Source organism: Miscanthus floridulus, chromosome 8 (genome assembly GCF_019320115.1).
Source record: "Miscanthus floridulus cultivar M001 chromosome 8, ASM1932011v1, whole genome shotgun sequence".
NCBI lineage: Eukaryota > Viridiplantae > Streptophyta > Magnoliopsida > Poales > Poaceae > Miscanthus > Miscanthus floridulus.
The window spans coordinates 202467443-202479032 of record NC_089587.1 but is presented as its reverse complement, the minus strand read 5'-3'; positions in this window follow the sequence as shown (position 1 = coordinate 202479032).

Sequence of the window (11590 nt, the reverse complement as noted above, 5' to 3'; positions counted from 1 at the left end):
CTTTTGGAAGGTCATTCTCTTCTCCTTCTTCTCATTTTTTCTTTCTTGAGCTTCTTCTTCTCATCTTTATCATTATCACTATTGTAGGGACAATTTGCTACAACATGATTGGGGCTCTTGCAATTGTAGCATCTTCTCACATACTCTTTGCTCTTTGTGTGATCTCTTCTCTTTCTTGCACCATAGCCCTTCTTCTTCATGAATTTGCCCATCTTGTGCACAAATAGGGCCATGGCTTCATCATCAATGTCACTAAGATCATCATCACTTGATTCTTTCTTGGACTTGCCCTTGTTCTTGGATGATGATGAGCTAGCCTTGAATGCTATACTCTTCTTCTTCTTGTCCTCTTCTTCCTTCTTGTCATCCTTGTCATCCTCCTCCCTTTCCACATGGTATGTCTCTTATGTCATGACATCACCTAGTACTTGGTTGGGGGTAATCTCCTTCAATCCTCCTCTTATGATGAGCAATCTCAACATCTCAAATCTTGGAGGTAGGCACATCAAGAACTGATGAGAGACATCATCGTCCTTGATCTTCTCTCCCAATGCCTTCAAATTATTGACAATCACTTGCAAACGATGGAACATCTCTGGAATGCTCTCATCATCCTTCATCTTGAAACTTGTCAATTTATCCTTGAGGATATACAACTTGGCACTCTTCACCACCGATGTGCCCTCATATGTTTCTTCCAATCTTTTCCACACCTCATTTGCTCTTTCACAATCCTTGATTTGCTCAAACACCTTGGAATCAATGGCATTGTATATGCTGTTGAGAGCCATTGTATTGTATTGCTTGTTGATCTTATCTTGGTTGGTGGGATCATCGGGATCGATGATAGCATAGTCATTCTCGGTCACCTCCCATACTTGATCATTGATTGAACCAAGATACATCCTCATCTTTCTCTTCCAATAATCATAGCATGTGCCATCAAAGAACAGTGGTTTGCCCCCCACATGGTTGAACACAACTTGAGCCATAATTTGACACCGAGGTTGTTAAGCCTTCAATCAAACAGTGACCACAGCTCTGATACCACTTGAAAGGTCCTAATATGGCTAGAGGGGAGTGAATAGCCTATTTAAAAAATCTACAAATCAACTAGAGCAATTTGATTAGTATGACAAATAGCAAAATGCAAACTTGCTCTAGCTCTACAAGGGTTGCAAGCCACCTATCTGACAATTCTAGTTGCAATAATTTCTAGGCACACAACTCGCAAAGTTACTACTCACTAAGAGCTCTCAATCTTGCTACTCTAAAGAGCTCCAATAGATGAACTTAAAAAACAAAGCAAGCTCTTAATTCTAATTACACTAAAGAGCTTGCCACAACTAGTTTGCAAGAATATAAATGAGTGAGTAGGGTGATTATACCACCGTGTAGAGGAATGAACCAATCACAAGATGGAGATTATGCCAATCACTGGAAGAATACAAATGACAAGAGAAAACCAATTTTCTCTCGAGGTTCACGTGCTTGCCAACATGCTACGTCCTCATTGTATCGACCAACACTTGGTGGTTCGGTGGCTAAGAGGTGTTTCACAAACCTCGTCCACACAATTGGACACCGGAAGAACCTACTCACAAGTGAGGTAACTCAATGACATGAGCAATTTACTAGAGTTACCTTTTGACACTCTATCGAGGAAGGTACAACTCCCCTCACAATCACCGAAGGCAGCCACGAACAATCACCAACTCGTGCCGATCCTCCACCGCTACACCAAGCCATCTAGGTGGTGGCAACCACCAAGAGTAACAAGTGAAATCCACAGCGCAACACGAATACCAAGTGCCTCTAGATGCAATCACTCAAGCAATGCACTTGGATTCTCTCCCAATCTCACAAAGATGATGGATCAATGATGGAGATGAGTGGGAGTGCTTTAGCTAAGCTCACAAGGTTGTTATGTTAATGAAAATGTGCAAGAGAGAGTGAGCTAGAGCTGGCCATGGGGCTTAAATAGAAGCCCCCATGAAATAGAGCCGTTGTACCCCTTCACTAGGTACTGATCGGGGTGACCGGATGCTTTGGTCCTACTGACAGGACATAAGGCTCAGCGTTCGGTCGCCCAATGGCGGCCACGTGTCATCCTACATTCAACAGGAGTTGTTTGATCTCAACGGTTGATAGTTGACCGGACGCTCCGGCACAAGTGACCGGACGCTGAACCCCCTACATTCGGTCGTTTATAGTAAGGTTCCAAAACCGATTTTCTTCGACCGGACTCGTCCGGTGGCACTTGACCGGACATAGCCAGCGTCCGGTCAGTCACCCTAATTACTGTGCAGCTATGTCAGCTCTGACCGGACGCTACCTTCTAGCGTCCGGTCAGTCAGAGGCCTAGCGTCCGGTCACATGACCGACGCTAGGTCATCACTACCACGCTTGACTGGACGCACCGGTCCCCCTGAGACCAGCGTCTGGTCAGTTGTAAACCAGCGAGATTGGCCCTCTTTCATCTCTATCTCCTTTACCCTTGCTCAAATGTGCCAACCACCAAGTGTATCACCTTATGCACATGTGTTAGCATATTTTCATAAATATTTCCAAGGGTGTTAGCACTCCACTAGATCCTAAATGCATATGCAATGAATTAGAGCATCTAGTGGCACTTTGATAACCGCATTTTGGTATGAGTTTCACTCCTCTTAATAGTATAGCTATCTATCCTAAATGTGATCACACTCACTAAGTGTCTTGATCACTTAAAACAAAATAGCTCCTGCATTTTATACCTTTGCCTTGAGCCTTTTGTTTTTCTCTTTCTTCTTTTCCAAGTTCAAACCTTTGATCATAACCATGCCATCACCATTGTTATGATCTTCATCATTGCTTCATCACTTGGAGTAGTGCTACCTATCTCATGATCACTTTGATAAACTAGGTTAGCACTTAGGGTTTTATTAATTAACCAAAACCAAACTAGAGCTTTCAATGTCTTGGTGGTGATCTCCATCGAAGCCCGCAAGAAGCTTGTGTGGTGCTCCAGAGAAGAGCTTTGTGATGGGCATTATGCTCGCCCCATGGGAGCCACAAAGAGCAACTCTAGTTGAGCTTGTCATTAAGCTACCCTCACTTTTGAGGTAGGTTCTTGTGGTGCCCGACGTGCGGGCTTGGTGGGTGATGCCAATTAGCTGCCGAACCACCAAGTGAGCGGTCGACCCAACAGAGACATAGCGTGTTGGCAAGCACGTGAACCTTGGGAGAAAAACACTATGTCAACCTTATTCTTCTCGTTGGTTTGCAATCCCCTTACACAAGCTTATGATTACTTTTATATACATTGTGCTTGTGTAGTTGCTCTTGTAATTAGTTAGCTTGTGTAGCTCACTAGTTACCTTCTTGCTTATGTAGCATAGAAGTAGCTCCCTTGCATGGCTAATTTGGTCTGTGTAACCTTGTTAGTCACTTTGCTTAGTTTGTGTAGCTAAGTATTTGCACTCTCTAATTTGGTATTGGTTGCCTTGTCATTGAGCATTGCTAGTGAGCTTAGTTGGCTTTGTGCTTTTACTTACTAGCATGTGTAGGAGCTCCCTTATTGCTTGAAATACTAGTGGCATAGGCTTATGTGACCTTGATCCTAGAATTGGTTAGGTGAGCTCTAGTTAACCCAACACCTTTGTTGCTTAATTAGGATTTTTACAAGGTGCTAGAGAACATAAATAGAGGGGTGTAGTCTTGGCTAGACCGATAGTTTTAATTCCGCACTTGTTTCGGTTAGCCGACGCGATTAAGTTTTAGAAATGACTATTCACCCCCTCTAGTCGCCATCTTGACCCTACAAGTGGTATCGGAGCTAGGTCTCTCATTTGTGGTCTTTACCGACCCGAGAGGATGGCAAACTTTAAGGTAGAAGTTGTTTGTGACACACATATTTTTTATGGCACACACTATACACGGTGGAAACATCATATGCTTGATCATTTCCGTGAATTGGGTCCCAAGGCATGGTGGATCATTGCTGTTGTTTTTTCTCATGATGCTTTGGATAAGGACAACCTAACCCAAGTGCAAGAGGATTGCTTACAACTTGATCATCGTGCTCTTTATTATCTAACATGTGCTTTACATGATGATGTTTTTAGACGTGTGTGGGACTTGGAAAGTGCTCATGATATGTGGATGGCACTCCAAGCCTTCTATGGTGACTCCTCCACAAGTGATCATGGGAAATTCAAGAAGGAGGATGATCACAAGGTGGAGGCACATGAGTGTGTTGAGCATAACCATAATTTGGTGATTGTGGAAGATTGCTCCACCTCATGGTCAAGTGATGATGATGATGATGATCGATCCACTGCAAATTCACTTGACAAGGTTTATGATGATGCCACAAGTGTTGCACATAAAGATTCTACCTCAAGCACACTTGGTGGTGATCTTGACGATGTTGGTTCATGCTCAAGCCATGATGATGATGCTACTATAAGCTCTCCAACTACACCACATTGTTTCATGTCACAAGGTGACACCAAGGTATCAAATACTAATGTGGTTAATCATGTTGATTCATATGATGAGCTTGTTAGTAGACTTGCTAGCATAACCATGTCTTTATAAAATGAGAAAGCTAAAACATTGAAATTAGAAAATAAAAACTCATTTCTAAAGAACTCTTATGAAGAACATAAGAAATTACTTGATGCTTTTAAATCTTCACATGATGAGCTAAAATTGAATCATGAGACACTTCTTGCATCTCATGATAAATTATTAAAACAACGTGCTTCTCTCATTAAAATGTTTACAAAGAAACTTAAAAATAATGAGATCTCATCACATGGATCAAATGATAAATCACAAATTGTTGCTAACCCTTGTGACGTAGGCAAGAAGCATGTATCCACCTCTTGTGATGATTTATTAGATATGCCATGCTCTTCACATATAGATGCTTGTTCTACTTCTATGTCTTGTGAAACTAACCTTTTTAAGGAGAACAATGAGCTCAAAGAACAAGTGAAAAAAATGAGCAACAAGCTAGAGAGGTGCTACAACTCAAAAGTCACCTTTGAGCATATGTTGAAGACTCAAAGAAACTATGGTGACAAGTGTGGCCTTGGCTTCAAGAAGAAGATGACAAAGGGCAAAATGAAGAGAGAAAGAAAGATGGAGAAGATACAACAAAGAAAGCTCTCTCATACCATATGCTACCGGTGTCATGAAGCGGGACACCTTGCAAATGGTTGCCCTAACAATGAGAAGCTCAAGAAGATAAAAGAAGAAGAGAGGCTCAAGCATGTGAAGTGCTTAAAGTGCCGCACTTGGGGTCACCTTACCTCAATGTGCCCAACCAAGCAATTGGTGAAGCAACTAGAAGAGCCTCAACCAAAGCCACAAGTTGAGCAAGAGAAGACACCCAAGAGCAAATCAAGATCAACTATGAAGATGGTGGTGATTTGATGATAAAGAAGAAGAAAACTAGAAGGGGTGGAAAAGCAAGAGAAAGAACATTGCGTCCAAGGATGAATCAAGATGCAAAGCAAATGAGCAAGAACAAAGAAGAGAAAATGGAGAAGATTGCTCACATGAGATGCTATAGTTGTGACACATTGGACCACCTAGCTTTGGGTTGTCCAAACAAGCTTGAGAAGAAGGCTCAAGCAAACAAGAAGAAGCAAGGCAATGAGAAGCACAACATGAGCAAGGAAGAAAAGGCTCAAGCAAAGAGAAAGTGCTACTCATGCCGGAAAAGAGGACACATGGCACATTTATTTCCCCTAGGTAATACTCCTAAGCCTATTTCAATTGATGATGATTTGATGCTTAGGAAGGATGATAATGGCACCTCTATGGTTGCTATTGCAAAACATCCCGCTACTCATACTAAGGCATTGCCTAAGTATGTTGCTCCTAACTTGAGAGGACCCAAAATTGTTTGGGTACTATCAAAAAGTGGATGAATGTGTGTAGGTACCATGGCATTAGAGGTTGGATTCAATTGTTTTCATATTAATAACCATATGTTGAATCAAGCATTGAAGCTTAATGCAATTCTATCCCAATGCCAAGCTAAGAATTAGTGAAGTCCAAATGTGCTTCAACATACAAGTGTCATGATCAAGTTATGGTGATTTATTAGATTATTTGATGGCTTGCTAAAATACTTGAGTTAAAGCTTGCAAATTGGATGATCATAAGCTAACCAAGGTATATATCTTGTCGATCATTTCATTTGGGAGCATATGAGTTGATTGAATTGGATAAATATTCAATATTGCTTGCTATAAGATGTTTGAATGGATAAATTGATTAGTAATCAAGTTTGGATTGATTTGTGTTGGATAAGTTCATATGATGACATATAGTAAGTGGATTGAATGGATTTATGTCTTGTGAAAGTATTCAAACAAGTTGATTTCAAGTTTGATTCACATTTGAAGTATAGCTCAAGTGATTGAAATATGTCCTATATTGCAAAATCTGAGCTAGCTGTGATCTTAGCCATGTTTGAGTGCTCAAAACTTATTCGATTGGCATAAAAAATTATGTACATGCTCTAGACTTATGGTATAAGATGCTATACAAATTTCATGAGAATTGGATAAGAGATGCTTTAGTTTTGGAGTGAATCTTGTCAGCTATAGTGCAGCAGTTTTTAGCATGTAGCAGTGATGGAAGAATTGAAATCTGGTAGCAATCTAGAAGTCAAATGTAGCTCAAATTTTTACAGCTGCTAGATAACTTAGTTAAGCACATCTTCACCAAATTTCGTGGAATTTGGATTTGTACTTTAGGACATATGCATTTTTCTTTGAAGAGTACAAAATTGCTAGAAAAGTGACAAATGTTGGATTGATCTAGAGTCACTTTGATTGAAATGTTCTCAAGTTGGAAATATGTTTATAAGTAATTGAGGCACCTAAGTTTGGTATTAATATGATCTTTAAGCATGACAATCAAAGAGTACAAGGCCATTTGATTGTGGAGTGTACTTTGCACCCATTCGGTACTCAAATTGGAAGATCAAGATTAAACTTAAGATGAAGATGAAGTTTAAGTTCTAGTGACTATTGGAAATCATTTGGTAGAAAGAAAAAGACTTAAACAAGTAGAAAGAAAAGGACTTAAAGAAGGAATCAAGGTTACTCATCAAGTTAAGTCCATCACTTGGATCAATCAATCAAGTCTTTTCAAGTGAGTATCAAGAATGGTTCTTGGAGAGAGGTCACTTCTCCCTAGTGCAGGGGCTTGCCACCTATGAGTAGGTAAACCAAGTGTGGTACTTGGAAGGCTAACATAGAAGTGGTGATTCGAGAAACATTTGAGATGCTTAGTTGAAGCAATCAAAATGATTGATCAAGAAAAGCAAGCAACACCCAAAACATAGCTAATCATGATATTTCAAGTGGTATTCTCACATTGATGCTCTCATGCAAGCATTGATCAAAAGATGAAGCAAGCCAACCACAACAAGAAAGTGCACTTGATCATAAGTGATATTTATTTCATGTGGGTGAAGAATGGAATTCAAAATGGTATCTATTGGTCTTCACCAAGCTTATAATTGGACTTTACATTGCTATTAGAGTAGTGAATTGGAATCTATGAGACTATCCCCTACTCCAACATAGCAAAGGTATCATTATAATATGTATGATCATTTCATCCCTTACTAGTATGAAGTTAGTGCATATAGTACATGCTTCATAGGATCATGCATAACAAATGAAATGTTTAAATTCATAGCCTACCACTATTGCTTGAATGATAAATTGATCTAGTGGTTAGTATATGAATTTATTCATGAGCTAGTAAGCCCAATTACTTGACTTAATTTGGATTGCTAACAAGTGACAAGTACAACATTGGCAAGATAACCCTTGCAAGAGGTGTGAAGAAGCTTGTCATTAGTTCAAACCGGACTTAGAAGCTTAAGCAAATCAATTTAGTTCAAGTCAACCATAGAAGCTCATGATAGTGACGAGTAAAAGCACAAGACAACAATACAAATGGATATCTAGTTTGTTTGTTACAAGTAGTATCTAGACTCAAGTATTTCATCAAGAATCTACAAGTGATGTCTAGATCAACTCACAAGTAATATCCTATAAGTGGTACTCATGAAGATAGTAAATGTTCAAGAAATGATTTTTATTAACAAATCCAACAAGTGGTTCCATACTAGAAGATTCTTTCAAGTGGTATCACATCTACACATGGTATCAATCATGCAAGACGATGGTTCCACAAGTGATCCTCAACTTTAAGTGATCATCAAATGAAGAATGTATCCCTCACCTACAAGAGCTCAAGTGTATCAAATGGATGGCCCATGCTATCACATAGGGGGAGGTGTCACAACAAATTGATATCAAGATCAAAGATCCTATGTGTGGTATCTCAAGAAGCCCTACACAAGATACAAGTGGTACAAGTTACAAGTGGTATCTACAAGTGGTGTCATTCCAACAATCAAGTGATGCCCATAAAAAATGCAAGATTCAAGTCTCAACCATCTACCCTAAATGCATACCTTTGCATCAATGAGAAGCACATCTTTTATGGAAATTGATGACAAAGGGGGAGAGATTATACAAAGATATAAAAGCTTTAAGATTGAGATTGTACAAGGGGGAGAGATAAGATATGAAAGCTTTAGGAGAGATTGAAACAAAGAAGTAGAGGTTGGACATGGACATGGACAAAGAGGGAGCAACATTGAAGAAAAGAGATGGATCAAAATTCTTGGACAAGAGAAGCACACAAATAGGGGGAGCAAGCTCATGAACTTTGATTGATTGCATTTGATATGTGCATATTCATGTGCTTGCTTGCATTGCATAAGTTCTTAAATTCAATATGCATGCTTGTGTGAGGTATGCTAGTTGTAGAATTTGATTGATGAAATGAAAACTAGCATGCATAGGATGATAGCTAGACACTTGGTATGCTTTTCAAGTAATGCTAGTACCTTTGTTTTAATGTTGATCTCACAAGGTATCTAGTGATTTTATTTCCAAGTGATATCTAGCTAACCATGGTGCTAAGGATGAACTTAAAGGTGCAACTCCGATTGGTATCATGCTTCAAAGGTTTACTTTATACACCTTAGCATCATTTAGTAGTAATTACTCTCCCACAATTTCAATCTATGCATATGTGCGAGCTTCAAAACAAACACTCTAGCACATATGTAGGGGGAGCTAATACTACTATCTTAAGTTTGTGGTACTTGTCCAAAATCATTTTCACATGGTAAAAATGCTTGGGCAAGCAACATGAATCCAAAAGAGCTTAATCTCCATATCTTTGTAGAGTTGTCATCAATTACCAAAAAGGGGAGATTGAAAGGTTCTTGTGTGGTTTTGGTAATTGAGTAACAACCTAGGTGGACTAATTGTATTTATGTGAGATACACAGGTGATTAGTCCACAGGTATATGTGTGTGAGCAACATATGCCATGAAGGTGAAAATGGCTTAGAGATGTTGCAAAGCTCACACATGTGATGATGAAGGAGCTCATTGCAAATGAGACATGACAATGAGTCATGTGATCAAGGTAGAGAAGATCAAGATAAGACTTGGTTTGATGGACCGGTTGCAAGCATGAAGGGCAAGTCTGAGGCTTTGGAGTAATGGACCGCGTGGCGGTGAAGCTTGAGCAAGACTTGGCACCGATGGACGAAGGCAATGATGAAAAGCAAGTGAAGTGAAGATTGATGAACCAATATGATCATGTGATGATATGAAGTGGATCATATGATTGTTGATCGTGTTGGTACATGTGTTGCATCGATGTTGGAGGAGATGAAATGGAATGCACAAGGCAAAGGTATAACCTAGGGCATTTCATTTCACCGGTCATAGGTGTGTAGAGAAGTTGATGACTGAGTTTAGGATAGATGGCCGTACTATCAAGAGGGGCAAACTTGTTTGCATATCGGTCATCTAGTGCCACTCGAGTGATCTAACTTTGCATCATCGCTAGGATCAAGTGGCATGGCAAGTTGAGTGACTAATCCTTTAGAAAATGTTTGTGAAAAGCTAACACACATACACATGGTGATGCACACTTGGTAGTGTTGGCACATTTTCAAAGGAGAATAAGTTAGAGTTGTTGTAAATCAACTTAGAGAAGAGAAAAAGGTTTTTCAGTGTACTTCGAACTATAGGATGGTCCTTGGATTGGAATAATGTTTTGATCCATTGTGATTTGGATCAATTATGCATGTGGGATGTGTAGCCCTCTGTGTAAGCTTTCCAAAATGTCCAAGATCATCTAAATCGGAGTTCAGAGCTAAGAGTTATAGCCGTTTTAGCGCTGAAAGTCTATGACCGGACTCTGCGACCTGCGTGTCCGGTTAGCACCTGCGAGTCCAATCACAGCGTCTGGTCAGTGTTTTTAGCATGTCCAGAAGCGACTGGACACACGGAGAGTCCGGTCAGTGATGACCGGACATGTCCGGTCGCTAAAAACATCTCTAGAACCTCTTTGTAAGTGATCGGACTGTACGACCTGCGTGTCCGATCATTATGACCTGCACGTCCGGTTAGTGCGTGTTTTGCCTAGTGATGGGGTAACAGCTATTTTATCCCTTAGGGCTATAAAAGGAGGGTGTGACCAGCCTTGGGCTGGTTGCTGAGCACCCTCATGCCTATGTGGCTTGTGTAGGAGTGCATGCATGCCCTCTAACTCACTTGTGCTTGCAAGAGTGCGAATCGATTGCGAGTGAGTGTGATTCTAGTGCGTTGCATTCTGAGATTGCATCGAGTGGCACTAGGTGATCGAGTTGCAAGCCGATGGTGCTCATTACTCTTGAAGGTTGCCACCTCCTAGACGGCTTGGTGGTGGTCTCCGTCGAAGCCCACAAGAAGCTTGTGCGGTGCTCCGGAGAAGAACTTTGTGAGGGGCATTGTGCTCGCCCTGCGGGAGCCGCGAAGAGCAACTCTAGTTGAGCATGTCATTGAGCTATCCTCACTTTCGGGGTAGGTTCTTGTGGTGCCCGACGTGCGGGTTTGGTGGGTGATGTCAATTTGCCGCCAAACCACCAAATGAGCGGTCGACACAACGGGGACGTAGCGTGTTGGCAAGCATGTGAACCTCGGGAGAAAATCACCGTGCCAACCTTGTTCTTCCCGTTGGTTTGCAATCCCCTTACACAAGCTTGTAGTTACTTTTATATACATTGTGCTTGTGTAGTTGCCCTTGTAATTAGTTAGCTTGTGTAGCTCACTAGTTACCTTTGAAGGGGACCGTGACGCCTAAGAGGTTCCACTTGAAGGGGACCGTGACGCCTAAGAGGGGGGTGAATGAGGCAACTTAAAATTCTAAATCTAAACTATGGCCTCTTTTTCTACCCTTAGCAAAACCTATGTAAAAGATAAACTATCTAAATGTGCAATTACGGTTTTGCTAGTGTGTTGCTAACTCTACCGCAAAAGTAGTAATACAAACAATGTAAATGCAGAAGCTAAAGAGCAAGGTAGAGATATGCAAACTCTCATCGATGACTCCGGTATTTTTACCGAGGTATTGAGAAGCGCACAAGCATCCCCATAGTCCTTATTGGATCCCCTCACAAGGAATCCCTCACAAGGGCCAAGCTCCCGGTCGGGTAACTCCAT